General features: G+C 44.3%; 1 pseudogene; it reads right to left on the reverse strand.

Annotated features, from left to right (window-relative positions):
- The window catches only part of LOC141206961 (vacuolar protein sorting-associated protein 37A-like), a 68777-nt pseudogene that overhangs the window by 34295 nt on the left and 18633 nt on the right, over positions 1-15849 (reverse strand).

Genomic DNA, 15849 nt, shown 5'->3' on the forward strand with positions numbered 1-15849 from the left:
GACAGGACTGACTGACTGACAGATCTGACAGGACTGACTGACTGACAGATCTGACAGGACTGACTGACTGACAGATCTGACAGGACTGACTGACTGGACTGATCTGACAGGACTGACTGACTGGACTGATCTGACAGGACTGACTGACTGGACTGATCTGACAGGACTGACTGACTGGACTGATCTGACAGGACTGACTGATCTGACAGGACTGACTGACAGATCTGACAGGACTGACTGACTGACAGATCTGACAGGACTGACTGACTGACAGATCTGACAGATCTGACAGGACTGACTGACAGATCTGACAGGACTGACAGGACTGACTGACTGACAGATCTGACAGGACTGACAGGACTGACTGACAGATCTGACTGACTGACTGATCTGACAGGACTGACTGACTGACTGATCTGACAGGACTGACTGACTGATCTGACAGGACTGACTGACTGATAGATCTGACAGGACTGACTGACTGATAGATCTGACAGGACTGACTAACCCTAACTCTTACTTTCTTTTTTATTTATTTTTTTTTACTTTCACAGTGGCAAGGCTGACAGCTCTTGTCACACTGTTTCTCCTCTGCTCTCTCACTGAGATCGGAGGAGAAACAGTGTATTTATCAGGCAGATCGCCCGGGAAAGTTTGTTGCTAAAACAAACTTCCCTGGTGATCTCTCTGATTGGCTGGTGTGACGCTGACATCATCGAGACCTGAGCCAATCAGGTCTCAATGATGTCAGAGTTCACAGCACCGGGATCCCCGCCGCTCCTGAGGTATGTGGGGGGTCCCGATCGCCGACCACCAGCTGTTACTATCTTTTAAATGCCGCGATCGCTATGGATCACGGCATCTAGGAGATAGGAACAGGTTAACATCATGGGGACCTGATCCATTCAGGTCCCCATGATGCCACATGTCAGAGCTATCGCTCTGAACCGGTACCGCAGCGCTAGCAGGACCCTGGGGGTCCTGAGCGCTGCGGGACCACCCACCATTTTTAAACGTCGGCGCTGCACAGAGCCCGGGCAGCGCCGACGTTTATGTACAGTGGGCGGTCCTGAACCGGTTAAAAAAGCCGGCCGGCAAATTCAGCAGCGGCATACACCGGTACCCGACAATTTAGACAAGAAGGAATAGAGCATCACACATAGATTAGATAGATAGAAACATGTCAGTCACACATATAAGAAGCACAGTAACAGTGTTGGTTACTGCACTTGTCATTTAGTGTAAAGGATTTATTAAAAAAAATATTAGTGTTTTCATGCACCGTCTCTTTAAAAAAGCCGGCCGGCAATTCAGCAGCGGTACCCGACAATTTAGAACAGAAAGAATAGAGCTTCACACATAGATTAGATAGATAGAAACATGTCAGTCACATATATATGAAGTACAGTGACAGTGTTGGTTACTGTACTTGTCATTTAGTGTAAAGGATTTATTTAAAAAAATAATAGTGTTTTTGTTAGAACCTTGCTCTTAGTTTTTTTTTCCTTTGCTGGTCACATGACCTTGTTGGCCTATTTAAGCCTGCTTCGCCCTTCTGGCTTTGCTGGACTTCATTGTATATCTACTTTCTAGCTAGCCTGTGCTCTGTGTCTTGCTCTGTTAGTTTGCTTGGTCTACTGACCTCTATGTTCTATATATTTTGTTTGTTCGTCTGTCTGCTACTATTTCTGTTAGGAGGTGTCCCATATTCCTCCCAGTCCTTAGTACTTGTAGGGATTCCTTCCCCACATCTATAGGTCTCCGTACAGACTAGCTTAGGACTTTAGCAGGTCTGATCGCAGGATCAGGTCCCCTGTTACATCGTAGGGATTAAGCTGAGTTCTATCGTAGGGACAGATCTCCTCTCTTTCCTTAGCTCTGGTAGCAGAACATAACAGTAAGTCCAGCCTGCAAATTCTCTAAGGAAAGATTTTTCTGTTCCATCATGGTGTCGGTTCAGAATTTGGTTCATCGCCTGCAGGGACTCTCTCTGGAGGTGGCCGAGCTCCGTCAGCACGTGAGTAACTGTCCTGGAGCACATTTCTTGGAGCCTAAGGTATGTTTGCCGGATTTATTTTTTGGTGAACACCGAGAATTTTTTTCATTTAAAAATGCTTGCTTATTGTATTTTCGTTTGAGACCTAAGTCCTCTGGGGATGAATCCCAGCGCGTAGGGTTCATAATGTCACTTTTGCGCAAAGAGCCTCAGGAGTGGGCCTTTTCTTTGCAACCTAGTGATACATGCTTCAGATCAGTGGATAGTTTTTTTTCTGCTTTGGGACTATTATATGATGATCCTGACCGTGTCGCATCAGCTGAGACTGAGTTGAGACGTTTAAAACAAGGATCAGGTAATGTGGAAAAATATTGTACTCATTTCCGTCGTTGGTCTACTCAAACAGGGTGGAACGATTCTGCTCTGAAAAGTCTATTTCTTGCTGGGCTCAGTGAAAGGGTTAAAGACCTGCTAATTGCTTATCCTACACCTGAAGATTTGCAACAGGCTATGCAATTAGCTATACGGGTGGATAGAAGACTGCGTGCAAGGGTTAATGAGAGCAAATCCTCTGCTATGTCAGTTTCTGGTTATGAGAATGTGTGTACTAACAGTGGTGAACCGATGGAGATTGGATCGGTGACACCTCGCTCTCAAGAAAGAGACCGTCGATTTTCTGAAGGCTTGTGTTTCTATTGCGGAAAATCTGGTCATTTGATTAAAGGCTGTGAGCTTCGTATGAAGAAAGAAAAAAAAATGGTCAGTCACGCCCGTATTGCCTGTTTAAATTCCAAGGGTATATTTTTAGCTGCTTCCACGATTGCTCAGAAAAAATTAATGGAATTTCGGGTGTTTGTCGATTGTGGGTCTACTCTGAATGTAATTGATGGGGGATTCGTGGAAAGACTCAATTTAAAACCTGAACCTTTATCATCCCCCATTGCTGTGGTTTCTGTGGATGGTTCCCCTTTGAAGAATATTACTCTCAAGGTCTGTGAATTTCCTCTCACTATTAATGGTGTTCACCATGAGAAATTGGATTTGGTAGTTTTGAATAACTTGCCTTCTCCAGTAATATTGGGATTGCCCTGGTTAAAATTTCACAATCCTGTACTGGATTGGTCTACCAGTGAAATTAAATCCTGGAGCCATAAATGTTATGACAAGTGTTGTAACGGGCGTATTGCAGCTTTGGATAGGGGAGAATGGCCTGTTCCTATTCAGGATTTTTGGAGAGTTTTTTCTGAGAAGGAATCGCAGGTTTTGCCTCCCCATAGAGACTATGATTGTTCTATTGAATTTGTCCCTGGAGCGACTCTTCCTAAAAGTCGTTTATTTAACCTTACTATTCCTGAGAGGAAGGCTTTGGAGGAATACATACAGACAAGTTTGGCCGCCGGTCACATTAGGCCCTCTAAGTCTCCTGTGGCGGTTGGATTTTTTTTTGTAAAAAAAAAAGGACGGCGGTTTACGTCCTTGTCTGGATTTTCGTGAGATTAACAAAATTACTGTACGCAATCCTTACCCACTGCCATTGATTCCTGATCTGTTTAACCAGTTAATGGGGGCCAAGTGGTTCTCTAAAATTGACCTTAAGGGGGCATACAATCTGTTGCGCATGAAGGAGGGTGACGAATGGAAGACTGCTTTTAACACTCCTGTGGGTCATTTTGAGAATCTGGTTATGCCTTTTGGTCTTACTAATGCTCCTGCATTTTTTCAGAATCTGATTAATGACATCCTTAGACCTTTGATCGGCAAAAATGTGGTTGTGTATTTGGATGACATTTTGATTTATTCGCCGGATCTGGAGTCTCATTGGCGGAGCGTGCGTGAGGTATTACAGTTATTAATGGACAATTCGCTTTTTGCTAAGCTGGAGAAATGTGAGTTCGCTGTACAGAGAATTAGTTTTTTGGGCTACATTATCTCCAGCAAAGGTTTTGAGATGGATCCGGTTAAGGTTCAGGCTGTGCAGGAATGGCCTAGGCCTATTGGTTTGAAATCAATACAGAGGTTTTTGGGTTTCGCCAATTACTACAGAAAATTCATAAAAATTTTTTCTAGTATTGTCAAACCTCTGACTGATCTCACCAGGAAAGGTGCTGATGCGATTCAGTGGTCTTCTGAGGCCATTGAAGCTTTTGTGTATCTCAAGGAGAGGTTCACCTCTGCTCCCATCCTTATGCAGCCTGATGTTACTAGGCCGTTTTTGGTTGAGGTTGATGCTTCCTCTGTGGGGGTTGGCGCAGTATTGTCTCAGGATAACGGGGATGGATTACATCCCTGTGCCTTTTTTTCAAAAAAATTTTCGGAGACTGAACTGAATTACGATATTGGTAATCGGGAATTATTGGCTATTAAACTCGCATTTGAACACTGGCGCCACTTCTTGGAAGGTGCGGAATTTCCCGTTCAGGTTCTTACGGATCATAAAAATCTGATATATCTTGATGCTGCCAAGCGCCTGAATGCCCGTCAGGCTAGGTGGGCACTGTTTTTCTCGCGGTTTAATTTCTCCGTTACTTACATCCCTGGTACTAAGAATGTTAAGGCGGATGCCTTGTCTCGCAGTTTTTCTCCCATAGTCGGTGCTGAGAAAGAGGAGAACATTTTACAAGAAGGTGTTGTGATAGCTGCTTTGGACTCCGTTTTGGAAAATGAGATTCTTAAAACACAGGAGAATGCCCCTTCTAACACTCCTCATGGGAGGTTGTTTGTGCCTGGGACCTTTAGGAGAGATTTGTTTGTTGAGTGTCATGAATCTCGGTTGGCAGGTCATCCCGGAATCTCTGAGACCAAGAGACTGGTGGGTCGCAGTTTTTGGTGGCCTGGATGGCAGAAGGAAGTCATTAAGTGGGTGCGTCAATGTACTATATGTGCTAGATCTAAGTCCTCACATACTCCTGCTGCGGGGTTGCTTTGTCCTTTGGAGGTTCCCAGTGCTCCTTGGACACATTTGGCTATGGACTTTATAACTGACCTTCCCCCCTCTGAGGGTTTTACTGTCATCTGGGTGGTCGTGGACCGTTTTAGCAAGATGTGTCACTTGGTTCCCTTTGTCAAACTGCCCTGCGCTAAAACTCTCGCTAAGGCCTTTGTCAAGGAAATTGTCAGACTTCATGGCGTTCCTACTGACATTGTTTCTGATAGGGGTCCTCAGTTCGTGGCTCGTTTTTGGCGTGCCTTTTGTGACAGGTTGGGAGTTCATTTATCGTTCTCGTCCGGATATCATCCTGAATCTAATGGCCAGACAGAAAGGAAAAACCAGGATGTTGAGCAGTTCTTGCGTTGTTTTGTGGCAGACAATCAAGAGGGGTGGTCTGAGTTTCTGCCACTTGCTGAATTTGCTCTGAACAATCATACATCTTCTTCTGCTGGTTGTTCGCCTTTTTTTTGTTGTTCTGGGAGACATCCGTCGTTTGGGTCGTTCTCCAAGTTGGGATCTGCCGTGCCTGAGGAGGAGAATTTTTCCGGTGATTTGGAGAGAGTTTGGACGGATGTGCGTGGTAATCTTCAGGAGGCCAACAGAAAATCTAAGGACTACTTTGATAGGAAACGACAGGAGGTTTTGTTCGCTGTTGGTGACATGGTTTGGTTGTCCTCTAGGAATCTGCGGTTGAGGATTCCTTCTAAGAAATTGGGTTCCAAGTTTGTAGGGCCCTTTAAGGTGCTTCAGGTTGTCAACCAATCTGCTGTTAGGTTGGAGGTTCCTACCTCCTGGAGAATTAATCCGGTATTTCATGTCTCTCTGTTGAAAAAAGCTGTTGTATCGGATTGTGACGCCTCTGCCTCTGTTCCTCCGGTGGTGGAGGACGGGGAATATGAAATTTCTCGCATCCTTAACTCTAGACTGTATAGAGGTAGTTTGCAGTATCTTGTGGCCTGGAAAGGTTTCGGACCCGAGGATAACTCTTGGGTGAGGTCGGATGATGTTTCCGCGTCCAGACTTATCAGAGCGTTTCACAGGAGATTTCCTGATAAGCCTGGTCCTAGGGGATCCGGAGGATCCTCTTAGAAGGGGGGGTACTGTTAGAACCTTGCTCTTAGTTTTTTTTTCCTTTGCTGGTCACATGACCTTGTTGGCCTATTTAAGCCTGCTCCGCCCTTCTGGCTTTGCTGGACTTCATTGTATATCTACTTTCTAGCTAGCCTGTGCTCTGTGTCTTGCTCTGTTAGTTTGCTTGGTCTACTGACCTCTATGTTCTATATATTTTGTTTGTTCGTCTGTCTGCTACTATTTCTGTTAGGAGGTGTCCCATATTCCTCCCAGTCCTTAGTACTTGTAGGGATTCCTTCCCCACATCTATAGGTCTCCGTACAGACTAGCTTAGGACTTTAGCAGGTCTGATCGCAGGATCAGGTCCCCTGTTACATCGTAGGGATTAAGCTGAGTTCTATCGTAGGGACAGATCTCCTCTCTTTCCTTAGCTCTGGTAGCAGAACATAACAGTTTTCATGCACCGTCTCTTTAAAAAAGCCGGCCGGCAATTCAGCATCTGTACCCGACAATTTAGAACAGAAAGATAGAGCATCACATATAGATTAGATAGATAGAAACATGTCAGTCAGATATATAATAAGTACAGTGATAGTGTTGATTACTGTACTTGTCATTTAGTGTTAAAATAAAGGATTTATTAAAAAAAAATTAGCGTGGGGTTCCCCGTAATTTTAGTCTCTAGCGGAGGTTAAGCAGACGGCTGGGGCAGATGTTTGAAGCCTGGGAAGGGGGTAATACCCACGGAGCTTCCCAGGCTACTAATATCAGCCCCCAGCTGAATACCTAGCCTTTACTAGCTATTAAAATGGGGGACCCCCCAAAAAAATGACGTGGGGTCCCCCCTATTTTAATAGCTAGCAAAGGCTAGGCAGACAGCTGGGGGCTGATATTAATAGCTCAGGAAGGGTGCCATGAATATTGGCCCCCTCCCAGGCTAGAAACACCAGCCGTCAGCCGTCCCAGAAATGGCGCATCCATAGGATGCGCCAATTCTGGCACTTAGCCTCGCTCTTCCCACTGCCCTGTAGCGGTGGCAGTGGGGTAATAGGGCTGGGGTTGATGTCAGCTTATAATGCCAGCTGATATCAAGCCCAAGTTAGTAATGGAGAGGCGTCTATAAGACACCCCCATTACTAACCCCATAGTGAAAGTTAAAAAAAACACAAACACCCAGAATAAAGTCCTTTAATTGAAATAAACACACAATTCTTTATTGTTCTAAATTAAACCATACTTACCGTCACGCCCATTCCAGCTGAAGCCAACGATCTCCTGCAATAAAAATAAAATAATAAACCAACACCATCCTTACCTTTCGATGGTTCCCAGGACAGCTCCAGCTCTGCTACATCGAGATGACAGGCTGGACCGCAGCAGAACGCTTCCATCCAGCCTGTCAACCCGCAGACACTGAGAAGAGCAGGCTTGCTTCGCTCCTCAGTGTCTCGCTGTGACGGCATCCAGATGAGCCGAGGTCATGTCCAATGAACTCGGCTCACCTCATGCACGTCACTGACAGCGTGGGAAAATTCTCCTGCACTCAGCGCTTCAGCGTGGGAGAATTCTCACGCTGAAGCGATGAGTGCAGGAGAATTTTCCCATGCTGTCAGTGACGTGCATGAGGTGAGCTGAGATCATTGGACATGAACTCACCTCATGCACGTCACTGACAGCGTGGGAAAATTCTCACGCTGAAGCGCTGAGTGCAGGAGAATTCTCCCATGCTGTCAGTGACGTGCATGAGGTGAGCTCATGTCCAATGAACTCAGTTCACCTCATGCACGTCACTGACAGCGTGGGAAAATTCTCCTGCACTCAGCGCTTCAGCGTGAGAATTTTCCCACGCTGTCAGTGACGTGCATGAGGTGAGTTCATGTCCAATGATCTCAGCTCACCTCATGCACGTCACTGACAGCGTGGGAGAATTCTCACGCTGAAGCGCTGAGTGCAGGAGAATTTTCCAACGCTGTCAGTGACGTGCATGAGGTGAGCTGAGTTCATTGGACATGAGCTCACCTCATGCACGTCACTGACAGCGTGGGAGAATTCTCCTGCACTCAGCGCTTCAGCGTGAGAATTTTCCCACGCTGTCAGTGACGTGCATGAGGTGAGCCGAGTTCATTGGACATGACCTCGGCTCATCTGGATGCCGTCACAGAGAGACACTGAGGAGCGCAAGCATGCCTGCTCTTCTCAGTGTCTGCGGGATGACAGGCTGGATGGCAGCGTTCTGCTGCGGTCCAGCCAGTCATCTCGATGTAGCAGAGCTGAAGCTGTCATGGGAACCATGGAAAGGTAACGATGATGTTGGTTTATTTTTCTTTTATTTCAGGAGATCGTTGGCTTCAGCTGGAATGGGCGTGATGGTAAGTATGGTTTAATTTAGAACTATAAAGAATTGTGTGTTTATTTCAATTAAAGGACTTTATTCTGGGTGTTGTGTTTTTTTTAAATACTTTACTAGAAATTCATGGTGGTCATGTCTAATATTGGCGTGACCCCATGAATTTCGGGCTTAGGGCCAGCTGATAATGCCAAGCTGGCCCTAACCCCTTTATTACCCAGTGAGCCACCGCACCAGGGCCCTGGATGAGTTGGGTACAGCGCCAGAAGATGGCGCTTCTATGAACGCGCCATTTTCTGGGGTGGCTGCGGACTGCAATTTGCAGCGGGGGTGGCCCAGAAAGCTTGGGCCTCCCTGCGCTGCAGATTCCAGCCCCCAGCTGCCTAGTTGTACCTGGCTGGACACAAAAATAGGGCGAAGCCCCACGTATTTTTTTTTCAATTATTTCATGAAATTCATGAAATAATTAAGAAAAAAAGGCCTTCTCTATATTGTTGTGTCCGGCCAGGTACAAATAGGCAGCTGGTGGTTGGGGGCAGCCCGTTCCTGCCTGCTGTACCTGGCTGGACACAAATATAGTGCGAAGCCCCACTTCAATTTTTTTAAATTATTTCAGGAAATTCATGAAATAATTTAAAAAAAATTGACGTGGGGCTTCGCACTATACTTGTGTCCAGTCAGGTACAGCAGGCAGGAACGGGCTGCCCCCAATCAACAGCTGCCTATTTGTACCTGGCCGGACACAGCAATATAGGGAAGCCCTTTTTTTAAATTATTTCATGAAATAATTTAAAGAAAATTGACGTGGGGCTTCGCCCTGTTTTTGTGTCCAGCCAGGTATAACTAGGCAGCTGAGGGCTGGAATCCGCAGCGCAAGGAGGACCAAGCTTTCTGGGCCACCCCCGCTGCAAATTGCAGTCCGCAGCCACCCCGAAAAATGGCGCGTTCATAGAAGCGCCATCTTCTGGCGATGTACCCAACTCATCCAGGGCCCTGGTGCGGTGGCTCACTGGGTAATAAAGGGGTTAGGGTCAGCTTGGCATTATCAGCTGGCCCTAAGCCCGAAATTCATGGGGTCACGCCAATATTAGACATGACCACCATGAATTTCTAGTAAAGTATTTAAAAAAAACACAACACCAAGAAAAAAGTCCTTTAATTGAAATAAACACACAATTCTTTATTGTTCTAAATTAAACCATACTTACCGTCAAGCCCATTCCAGCTGAAGCCAACGATCTCCTGAAATAAAAGAAAAATAATAAAGCAACATCATCCTTACCTTTCCATGGTTCCCATGACAGCTTCAGCTCTGCTACATCGAGATGACAGGCTGGATCGCAACAGAACGCTGCCATCCAGCCTGTCATCCCGAAGACACTGAGAAGCGCAGGCTTGCTTGCGCTCCACAGTGTTTCTCTGTGAGGGCATCCAGATGAGCCGAGTTAATGTCCAATGAACTCGGCTCACCTCATGCACGTCACTGACAGCGTGGGAAAATTCTCCTGCACTCAGCGCTTCAGGCATTATTCTGGGTGTTTGTGTTTTTTTTTAACTTTGACTACGGGGTTAGTAATGGGGGTGTCTTATAGACGACTCTCCATTACTAACCTGGGCTTGATGTCAGCTGGCATTATAAGCTGACATCAACCCCAGCCCTATTACCCCACTGCCACCGCTACAGGGCAGTGGGAAGAGCGAGGCTAAGTGCCAGAATTGGCGCATTCTATGGATGAGCCATTTCTGGGGCGGCTGACGGCTGGTGTTTCTAGCCTGGGAGGGGGCCAATATTCATGGCACCCTTCCTGGGCTATTAATATCAGCCCCCAGCTGTCTGCCTAGCCTTTGCTAGCTATTAAAATAGGGGGGACCCCACGTAAATTTTTTGGGGGGTCCCCCATTTTAATAGCTAGTAAAGGCTAGGCATTCAGCTGGGGGCTGATATTAGTAGACTGGGAAGCTCCGTGGGTATTACCCCCTTCCCAGGCTTCAAACATCTGCCCCAGCTGTCTGCTTAACCTCCGCTAGAGCCTAAAATTACGGGGAACCCCACGCCAATTTTTTTTTAAATAAATCCTTTATTTTAACACTAAATGACAAGTACAGTAATCAACACTGTCACTGTACTTCATATATATGTGACTGACATGTTTCTATCTATCTAATCTATGTGTGATGCTCTATTCCTTCCATTCTAAATTGTCGGGTACCCTGCTGAATTGCCGGCCGGCTTTTTTAAAGAGACGGTGCATGAAAACACTAATATTTTTTTTAATAAATCCTTTACACTAAATGGCAAGTACAGTAATCAACACTGTCACTGTACTTCATATATATGTGACTGACATGTTTCTATCTATCTAATCTATGTGTGATTCTCTATTCCTTCCATTCTAAATTGTCGGGTACCGCTGCTGAATTGCCGGCCGGCTTTTTTAAAGAGACGGTGCATGAAAACACTAATATATTTTTTTAATAAATCCTTTACACTAAATGACAAGTACAGTAAGCAACACTGTCACTGTACTTCTTATATATGTGACTGACATGTTTCTATCTATCTAATCTATGTGTGAAGCTCTATTCTTTCGGTTCTAAATTGTCGGGTACCGGTGTACGCCGCTGCTGAATTGCCGGCTTTTCATGTTTCACTGTGAGCACTGTTCCCATCGATTTGGGCAATCACTCTAATGCCACAACCACCATGGCTGTGGCATTACAGTGAGTGGCAGACAATCCCTGCATGATTGGTGCTCTAAATAGCGCCAGACATGCAGGACACGCTTTTGGTGCACGAACAGTTATCGAACATAACCTCGAACAGCCGAATTTTTTGCAAATCGTTCGGGTTCGTCGAACAACTCGAACACCGCCCAAAACAGCTCGAATTTGAGATTGGCGAACAGTTCTAGTCGAACACCGCTCATCTCTACTGGTGTATAAGCTAGGAGAAAGGATGGTTCCCAGAGCGGGCGCTTTCCTGGCTACAAAGCGGATGTCATTAGAAAGTAGGTTTTTTAGTTTCTTGTTCTGATATATAATAGGGTTATACTTTTTAATTCTAGATGTAATTTTATTATACTGAGGACTATAGGTGGTAGAAAACGTTACCCTAGTATCCAATGTGTTAATGTTATTTTTCTGTTTATTTCGGAGTATATCTTTCCGATTTATATTGGAGACAATTCTACTCGCTTTTCTTAAAGACCACTCGGGATAGCACCTATTGGATAGTCTGTTACAAATTTTTTCTGAATCCTTCTGAAAAGTGATGTTATCTGAACAATTTCGTATTGTTCGTATTAGCTCACCGTAAGGAATATTTCTCTTAATATGTGGCGGATGACAACATTTAGCTGATAGAATAGAATTTGAGGCTGTAGATTTTCTGTGGGGATTAATTTTGACCAATTCTTTCTCCTTGGTAGCCTCAAGTTCGAGATCCAAAAAAGTAATTTTGGATGAATGGTAGAACTAAGTGAATTTAAGATTAAAATTATTGCAGTTGATGTACTGTACAAATTGTACCACCTCCTCCTGTGTGCCCCCCCACACCAGGAGGAGGTCATCAATAAATCTACCGTACCACACAATGTGTCCACTATATGTGTTATCATTATGGTAAATGAAAAGCTCCTTCCACCTACACATCACTATGTTCACTAGCGAAGGAGAAAATTTACTGCCCATGCTGACTCCTCTTTTCTGTAAAAAAAAACTTTTATCAAAGCTAAAATAATTACGTTCTAAGAGGAACTGTACTGCTATGACCAGAAATTCTTTTATTTCTATAGTGTACGAACTGTATGTGTCAAGGTGGTGTGGAATTGAGGGGGTATAATGCCACCACATCACAGGACAATCATCCAAAGTTTTTTGGCCATTCAAATTTATCAAAAATGGTCACTATGAATTTTGAATCCCTAATGTAACTCGGAGTTTCCTGAACCAGAGGCTGTAGGTAAAAATCCATCCAGGCACTTAATTTTTCACCATGGGAGCCAATCCCCACCACTATGGGTCTTAACCCCTTTACAGCCCAGGGCGTACTAATATGTACTGTTCCTGCGCCCTGGGCTTTAAGAGCCAGGTACGTATTAGTACGCCCTGTTGATTTCGGCCACACACAGGCTGTGAAGTCGATCACAGCATTGCGGAGGTAAGTACTGCATACTCACGTCTTCCCCGCCGTCGCGCGCTGTCTGAGGCTGGGTTCTGTGGTTGTCATGGTAACCCAGATGTCGTCATGACAACATCCGGATCACCAGACAGCAGAAAGATACTTTGATCATGCACAGTGCATGACCAAAGTATCTTCTGCATCTACAGCACTGACAGCCTGTATAGCACAGGGATGGTGCTCCATCCCTATGTTATACAGGCGATCAGAGTATAAAAAGTGAAAGACCCATAGTGGGACAAAGTATAAAAGTAAAAAAAAGTGGTAAAAAAATGTAAAAAAAAATAATCCAACAATAAAAGTACACATATTTGGTATCGTCACATCCGGAACGACCTGACCTATAAAACTGTCTCACAAGTTAACTACTTTAGTGAACACGGAAAAAAATTAAATTAAAAAACAAAACAAAAATCGATGCTTTATCATCATACCGCCAAACAAAAAATGTAATTAAACGCAATCAAAAAGATGAATATAAATAAAAATGGTACCACTGAAAACGTCATCTTGTTCCACAAAAAACAAGCTGCCATACAGCTCCATCAGCTGAAAAATAAAAAAGTTATAGCTTTCATAAAGTGATGCAAAAAAATAATTTTTTCTAGAAAATAGCTTTTATTGTGTAATAGAGCCAAAACATAAAAAAAATATAAACGTGGTACCGCTGTAAACGTACAGACCCAAAGAACAAAGCTACCTCATCAATTTTACCACACGTGGAACAGCATAAAAAATTTAAAAAAAACAATTCCTGAATTGTTGGTTTTTGCTTATTCTGCCTCCCAAAAATCGGAATAGAAAGCGATCAAAAAATGTCACGTGCCTGAAAATGGTACCAATAAAAACGTCAACTCATCCCGCAAAAAACAAGTTGTCAAATGACTCTGTCGGCCAAAATATGGAAAAATTATAGCTCTCAAAATATGGCGATGCAAAAACTAGATTTTGAAAAAAAATGCGTCTTTTAGTGTGAGACAGCTGTCAATCATAAAAACCCGATAGTATTCTGGTATCGCTGTTATCGCACCGACCCAAAGAATAAAGTCGTCTAATCACTTATACTGCACAAGGAACGGTGTAAAAAATAAACTCTACGGTTAGGGTTGTGCTAGGGTTGGGATTTTTTTCAAAAGCAAAAAAAAAGAAAGATGACGATATGGCGACTAGTGTTGAGCACAAGTGCTCGCTACTTGAGTTTGCATCGGGTGCTCGGGTATGCATTGAGTAACGCGGGTGCTCGAGTCTCTGCCCCATATGCTTCACAGTCAAAAAAAACGTGCGGGGATTGCCTGCCATGCACCAGCAATCCCTGCATGTTTGTTTTGGGTGTCTAATAACCGTGAAACATGTGGGCAGGACTCTAGCATGTCACTCGAGCACGTGCGATACATGGTGCATACCCGAGTACACGATGCAAGCTCAAGGACGAGCACTTGTGCTCAAGACTAATGACAACTTATTCAATATGATGACCTAATGTTATCAAATTATGTGTCGTACCGGGTTCAAAATGTTCATTATACCCCTTGATAAAATCCTTGAGGGGTGTAGTTTCCAAAATGGGGTCACTTGTGGGGGGTTTCAACTATTTAGGCACATCAGGGGCTCTTCAAACATGACATGGCGTCCGCCCTCAATTCCAGCCAATTTTGCGTTCAAAAAGTCACACAGTGCTCCTTCCCTTCTGAACTCTGCCGTGCACCCAAACACTGTATTTTCCGCACATATAGGGTATTGGCGTACTCAGGAGAAATTGCAAAACGTTTTTGGGGTCCATTTTCTCCTCTTACCCTTGTGAAAATAAAAAAATTGGGGCTAAAACATAATTTTTGTGGAAAAAGTTTGATTATTTATTTTCATGGCTCCATGTTTAAACTTCTGTAAAGGTTCTCTGAGGGGTCTAGTTTCCAAAATGGTGTCACTTGTGGGGGATTTCCACTGTTTAGGCACATCAGGGGCTCCCCAAACACAACATGGCGTCCGCTAATTATTCAAGCAAATTTTACTTTCAAAAAGTCAAATGGCGCTCCTTCCCTTCCGAACCCTGCCGTACGCCTAAACAGTGGTTTTTCCCCACATATGGGGTATCTGTGTGGTCAGGGGAAATTGAACAACAAATTTTGGGGTCCATTTTTTCCTGTTAACCCTGTGAAAATAAAAAAAAATTGGGTCTAAAGTAACATTTTTGTGAAAAAAGTTAAATTTTAATTTTTTTCTTCCATATTCCAAAAATTTCTGTGAAGCACTTGAAGGGTTAATACATTTTTTGAATGTGGTTTTGAGCACCTTGGGGGTGCAGATTTTAGAGTGGTGTTACTTTTGGGTATTTTCTGTCATAAACACCCCTCAAAGTGACTTCAAATGTGATGTGGTCCCTAAAAAAATGGTTTTGTAAATTTTGTTGGAAAAATGAGAAATCTCTGGTCAACTTTTAACCCTTATAGCTCTCTAATAAAAAAAAAATTTGGTTCCAAAATTGTGCTGATGTAAACCAGATATGTGGTAAATGTTATTTATTAACTATTTTGTGTGACATATCGCTCTGATTTAAGGGCATAAAAATTAAAATTTTGAAAATTTCAAAATTTTCAAAATTTTTGCCAAATTTCCATTTTTTTCACAAATAAATGCAAGTGATATCGAAGAAATTTTACCACAATCATGAAGTACAATATGTCACGAAAAACAGTCTCAGAATCAGGGAGATCCATTGAAGCGTTCCAGAGGAATTACCTCATAAAGTGATAGTGGTCAGAATTGTAAAAATTGGCCTGGTCATTAACCCCTTAATAACATCTGACGTACTAATACGCGTCTGTGCCCTGGGACTTAAGAGCCAGACCCGTATTAGTACGTCATCGCGATCGCGCGCGCACACAGGCTGTGCGGGCGCGATCGCCGCCGGGTGTCAGCTGATTGTCACAGCTGACACCCGGTACTATGTGCAGGGAGCGGTCCTGCACCGCTCCCAGCACATTAACCCCCGCGATGCTGCGATCGAAGTCGATCGCGGCATTGCGGGGGCAAGGGGAGGTGATCAGCGATACTCGCCTCCTCTTCCGGCTTCCAGCGCAGTCTGCAAAGGCTTCCCGGGTGTTGCCATGACGACCCGATGTCGTCATGACAACATCCGGGTCACCAGAGAGCAAGAAGATTGCTTGGACATGCGCAGTGCATCTCCAAGCAATCTTCACACTGTGCACTTCTGACAGCCTTCATGGCATAGGGATGGTGCTCCATTCCTGTGCCATACAGGCGATCAGAAAAAAAATGTGAAAGTCCCAGAGTGGGACAAAGTAATAAAGTGCATAAACTGTGTGAAA

The sequence above is a fragment of the Phyllobates terribilis genome, unplaced genomic scaffold (genome assembly GCF_046119375.1).
Source record: "Phyllobates terribilis strain yellow unplaced genomic scaffold, ASM4611937v1 Scaffold_153__1_contigs__length_4458050, whole genome shotgun sequence".
NCBI lineage: Eukaryota > Metazoa > Chordata > Amphibia > Anura > Dendrobatidae > Phyllobates > Phyllobates terribilis.